Genomic DNA, 5,961 nt, shown 5'->3' on the forward strand with positions numbered 1-5,961 from the left:
AAAATATTTCAATGTATTTTAAATGTTAGTCAAGACTGGCCAAACTCACCAGGCCCACATATCAATTTTTCAAATCTGGGCCAAATACTAAATTTTACATCTGGCCCAAATCTTGGGTGCCGCCTTAAATGGTCTCAAACCCGGGCCATATTTGGTCCACATGCTGTATGCCAGTGCCGGATGAATGCCTGCTGTGCCAGCTTCATGCCAAATCTGAGCCAGAATTCGTTGCTACAAGGGTTGTTTTGGCAACAGAACATGGCATCTCTCTTCTGTCTGAACACTGTACAGATATAAACAAAGCTGTCATGCATATTAATGAAGTTGCACCTAATACACAATAGAGCGCGCTGATTGGTTGGAACCAAGCCTTTCTCATGAATTAATGCTGCACATTCAGAGACGTCACAAAGTGCTCTCAAATACAGACAGCCAGTCTACACACTAGAATACACACAAGAATCTAATTGACGTGACGCAGCTTCAAAAATCGTTTCAAACCGGAAGAACGAATTTGACCGAAATAACGCAAAAACAACCGATTTTCACTTTATTGTGTATTATATGTGTCCTAATAGTGTTTATAGCAGCGTGGGACACATATACGACTGTCAGCAGCTCAAAAAATGTTTTGGTGTTTCGTGACCCTTTAAGAAAGCTACAATTGAAAAATTAGTTTTGTCCAGCCAAAGTGGCTAGTGGGAGAGGCTGTGGGTGAAGCTGAAATCTACCTGCGTTTGGCATGTTAGCAGGTGTTAATGTCAAGCCCTGATTGTACATGTTGATTGCTGCTGCAGAGTAATAGCCTGAGCTTGCTTTATGACTGATCTTGTCGCAGATTAATTAATTGCTGTTGCTCGTTAATATCTATCAAAAGTCAGCCCACAAATATGAAAAATTAGCTTTAGTAATAGTAGAGCGTGTCATGTTTAAACACTTTGTTATAATGATTATAGTTGTTTTTATGTCTTTCAGGAAGTGCAGAAATAAAAGCAGAACATGAACAGCACTGATTTCTTCAACATCTCCCCAACTACATATTGGGATTATAATTCTGGATGTGGTCATTATTATTATCCATATCCTGATTTTGATCCCCCTTATGATACTTATCATTATACGTATTTCAATGAAATCCTCCTCTCCATCTTCGGCATCGTGGCTGTGTGTGCGGGGCTGCCGTGTCTGATTTGGGCTTTTTATTCTGTGCACCTTCAGAGAAAAGCAAGTGGTCGGATCTCAGCCTTCATCATCCTCCTCCTCCTAAATGACCTGCTGCAACTGCTCCTCTATCCATACATAGTGTCACAACTACTGTCTTTTGTTCATTCTTTTCACCCCCACTTGATAACGATTGTATCTGCTTGTGTGAAGACCACTGGCCTTCACATGCAGGCGCTTGTGGCTCTGGAGGCGGCTCTGACTGTGAAATATCCAAGGATTTCTGCTCGCATGTGCTCATGGCCTTGCTACATCATGATCTCCATCATCATACTTCTTATTCCTGTCATATTTTTTTTTGGAATAGTTTTAGGCCATTCATCTGGTGAAGTGTATCTGTATCTCACATTTGGCTCATTTCTGCTACCTGCATGTTCATTGGTTGCCACAGGTATAATCATCTACAAAGCCCCGCTCACCTACACTTACTCCAGACCAGGTGCAGCGGTGTTTGCTGTATCTTTGGTTACATTACTTGTGCTCTATTTACCAAGTGTGGTGCTCCTCATTGTGAAGCTCCACTATCACATATCAGATTCTTGGATGACAGTGGCGTTATGTTTGGTAAGCTTTACAGTGATTTCCGAGCCTCTGCTGTGTGTGCTGGTCTGCAGACAGAATCTCAGTGCTCAGACAAAACAGACACCCATAGAGCTCAACTCTGAGCACTCTGAATTCGAAATCTGGCAGGAGTAATTTGGAACATTTAAGAAAAGGAAAAAAAAATGTAGTATCATAACATTATTTGTAGTCAATTTAATTTCAAATGGCTTGACAGCTTGATTATTATTGTTTGATCTCCTTATACTGTTCAAACGGTGCTTTCTATTGCCTTACACCTTACCCAATCCCTTAACCCAACTCTCATTGGAATCTCTGTGCATGTCTACTTTCTGAAAAGAAAAAAAACAACATCAAAAAGATACTTAAGCTCTGATTTAGAATCATTTTAAAAAAACGGGATATGTACAATGTCCTCATAAGTCTGCAGATCTATGTGCCCTCCAGAAACTTGCGTTCTGTGAATGAACGTCGCCTCGTGGTTCCATCCCAAAGAGGGAAGAAATCACTTTCGCTCACGCTCAATCTGCCCAGTTGGTGGAATGAACTCCCTAACTGCATCAGAACAGCAGAGTCACTCGCTACTTTCAAGAAACTACTAAAAACCCAACTATTTAGTCTCCACTTCACTTCCTAATCTGCAATTGCCTCTCTGAATATCACACTAACTGTACAAAAAAAAAAAAAAAAACTAATACTACTAATACTTCCCTTCTTAGACTTTACAGACCTGAAACTTGCCTGTAGCACTTATTCATTGTTGCTCTTGGTTGTGTAAATTGCTTCCTTGTCCTCATTTGTAAGTCGCTTTGGATAAAAGCGTCTGCTAAATGACTAAATGTAAATGTAAGTCACTTTCTCTTTGTGTAAACACACATATAAAATAAGTCAGGTTTCCGTGTTTTATGTCAGTTTCATTTCCAGATTGATTTGATTAGATCTGACATGTTTAATTAATGACTTTTATCGAATACAAATCTGTAACCTACACATATACAAAATGACTCAATGATTAACAGATTGATTGATGTTTACAATAAACAATAAATGTTATTATTTCTTCTCGAGCCTGTGTGTGATTTGGATTTGCTGATGTCATTACAGTGTATTAAAAACTGCTTCTGCTTTTTAATTTTTTCGGTGGAGGAAGTTGAAAATATCTGACTTCCTGTTGGGTTTGAGATTTCGCTCCAAGAGACTTTTTTTTTGTAGGAATTGGCACATTTGATGTGTGTGCCAATTTTCGTGTGTGTGCGTGAAACATAGCTCTGGGGCTAGTCCGTCTGATGTGCATAGTTGACGCTGTCAAGTCATTTTGCCACACTCACTTCCAATACATATAACAAATGTAAATTTTTGTCACTTCTGGGGCGTGTGCAAAGTTTCATGAGTTTTCGGGCATGTTTAGACCCTCAAAATTGTGATTTATTCTGAAGAAGAAGAAGAAACGGAGCAATTCCTAATTGACCCTTCGCTAAGCCACACCCAAGAAACTCAGCAACCGTAGCTTTGCGCAAGATTCTGACAAGCTTTCGAGCAAGGGAAACAGGCCAAAGTGTTGTGCATATGGATTGCGCAAATCTGATACCCAATATCCTAAAATTTTAAACAGGGTGGTGGAATTTTTTCCCTTTTCAAAACCTAAAACCCAAGAGGAGAAAAAACCAACAAAAGTTGGTTTTGTTTCGATATTTCTGACACATTCAATGATAGACTAACGGCAATTACTCGCACACCTCTTACTCTAAAGGCTGATTTATACTTCTGCGTCAAGCGAATGCGTATGCTACAGCATTGACGCATAGCCTTACGCCGTGGCCGTCAGCGGCGCTGACGTGCACCTCTCAAAAAATGTATCTACACGTAGCGCAGGCTCTGTGATTGGTCGGCTTGGTATCGCTGATGAGTCTGGGCGGGACCGAGAGCCGCGGGAGCCCAATGGAGCGATTGTTTACAAGTGTGGAGTCCCGCGAAGGAGCTCCGGATGGAAAGTTTTGTTTTGTGTTTACCTCATAGTTAAAGTTGTTGCACATCTGCCGGTTCCTGCCTCAAAATGAGCGAGTTTGAGCCACTTGTACATTCAGGAAGTGTTCAGAAAGAACAAAACACAGGCAAAGAAACTCGACACAGACACATAAACACCTCACTGCCAGCTAGCGTTTTGGAAGTGTTAATGCTGACCAACAGAGACAGCGCGCAGAAGTACAAATGGACAGCTACGCGCGATGCATGCACCATTGGTTACGTCGGTCACTTGACACAAAAGTATAAACCAGGCTTAACCAGATCTAAACTGTGTTTCCTACAGAAATACAAAGCAGGTTATGTTTCACAGCAGTCTTTTTCTTTTTTTTCCACTCGATATTGTGAGCACTGCTCCGTTTAAGCCCTCGCCATAGTAGTCATTTTCCATCAGCTTCAAGCTACGAATATTTAAAATTACATATCAACAGAACAAAACCACGATACGATCACAATCTGAGCACATGCGATCAATATACTTCACCCGCAGCTGTTTTTCAGTCATTTATAACCCTCATGTCCATGTCAGAGCCACAATTCACCAATGTTTTCATCTGTGTTTTGGAGATTTTGTCATTGGTGATGACGTTATAGTGGGTTAGTGTCTGCTTTTGTATTTGGTGTCTTAATAATATTTGCTGGTAGGCAAAATCTATTTGTTCACTTCTGCTATTTATACTTTGACTTGCATTTCAATTGATTTATTTCTTCCACTAACTGCTAATTAGAATAGAAACTGGACAAAGAGCAAACAAACGTACAGATAGTCAGTGATAGGTGTACATTGTTCTGAGTAAATGATGCTAATATTCAACACAAGACCATCAGTTTCCCCTCTCTGGCTGCTCTTTCTATGAATGAATGATGTAGAAGCTCTGCCCATGCGTGTTTCCTCGTTGGTTTGTAACGCTCTATTTCATTCCACAACAATTAATCTATCAGGCTTTTTGGCTAAAAAAAAAAGGGAAATCAATGGTTTAATTAGTCATTATTAGATTATTTGTAAATTTCACCAATCCTGCTGTGCATAAACTAAGCAGTTGAATGGTTAGCATATGAGGCGGCTAGGCTAACCTAGCTTAAATTTTGATTCAGTTATTTCCTGATCAGTTGCGTATTAAGTCGTGAATATACTCATGTAATGCATACTGCAGTGCTTTTTTGCGAAGCTAATAATATGCCAAAAACAATCAGAATTTAAATTATTAACAACTCTAAGTTAGTAAAACTAATTATTATATTCCATTTAAAAACGGTTTTTAATTTCTTAATTAAAAGATAAGATTACAGTATAGGTCAGAATCAGCTCTTTATCCGTCAAAACACCGCTTAAGTAAGTTTGATTAACCAATGAGATGTAATTTAATTAATTATATGAATTTGGTTCACTGAAGCATGCATGTTTATTACTCAAAAAACTGAAAATAGCTGACACCTGGTAGTCGATTTGCTGAAGAATGGTCTCCTCCGGAGCCAAACAAACACCAGCTAATACACGCAGCTTTTCTGATTGGCCAAAATGCTTAGTTTGACTTTTCGGTGATCGTCTACTCTGAATGTCTCAATCTGAATGGTTTTGAATTTCAGAATATTGAACTTGTTGTTCTTAGTTTCTTCATCTTGATAATTGGCAACTGTATTTTTACAAACCCAATATCAGTTTGAAAACAAGTCTATAAACATTTGACTTAAAAAAATTCAGTTGTCTTCAATTTCAGATTTTAAATAATCAAGTTAGGAAATTCAAATCCCCCTAAAAAATGTAATGCCATATATTGTTCAGTTTTAATAACTTAGAGCTGTCAATCATTTAAATAACATCATTTACACTTACATTTTGCAATGAAAACTGGTCGTATGGCTACAATCTATGCACTCGCACAAATGTTTCCAAATATATTTTGAGCTCACATAGATCAAATTTAGTGCACATATGCTATCAAAAAGGTAGCAATTTCGAGCCCTGCAATTTTTAAACTCAAGCAGGTTCAAGCACTTTGTCCAAAATCCAAAGACATTTCTAACCTTTAAAACCCTACATTAAAAATCAAGCATTTTCCAGAACCCTGTTTACTGCCCCCCTGTGGTAAGATATTCTATCACAACTGTTTGATGTTTATATAATAATTACCTACATTTTACCAAAGTACACACAAG

At 38.7% G+C, this 5,961-nt stretch overlaps 1 long non-coding RNA gene across 7 annotated transcripts in view; it reads left to right on the top strand.

The window, feature by feature from the left end:
- LOC101885830 (uncharacterized) overlaps positions 1 to 2,849 on the top strand; it is a 14,344-nt gene extending 11,495 nt beyond the window's left edge. For 5 of the 7 annotated variants that reach the window (XR_015523089.1, XR_015523085.1, XR_015523084.1 and 2 more), the window contains one exon: positions 976 to 2,507. This is a non-coding gene — a long non-coding RNA (uncharacterized LOC101885830). Of the gene's footprint in view, positions 1 to 975; positions 2,508 to 2,633 lie in introns of those variants that run through there. The other 2 variants (XR_015523088.1, XR_015523087.1) reach the window with 1 other exon arrangement.
- Positions 2,850 to 5,961: the final 3,112 nt, after the last annotated feature.

Source organism: Danio rerio, chromosome 23 (assembly GCF_052040795.2).
Source record: "Danio rerio strain M-AB ecotype USA chromosome 23, GRCz13ab, whole genome shotgun sequence".
Taxonomy (NCBI): domain Eukaryota; kingdom Metazoa; phylum Chordata; class Actinopteri; order Cypriniformes; family Danionidae; genus Danio; species Danio rerio.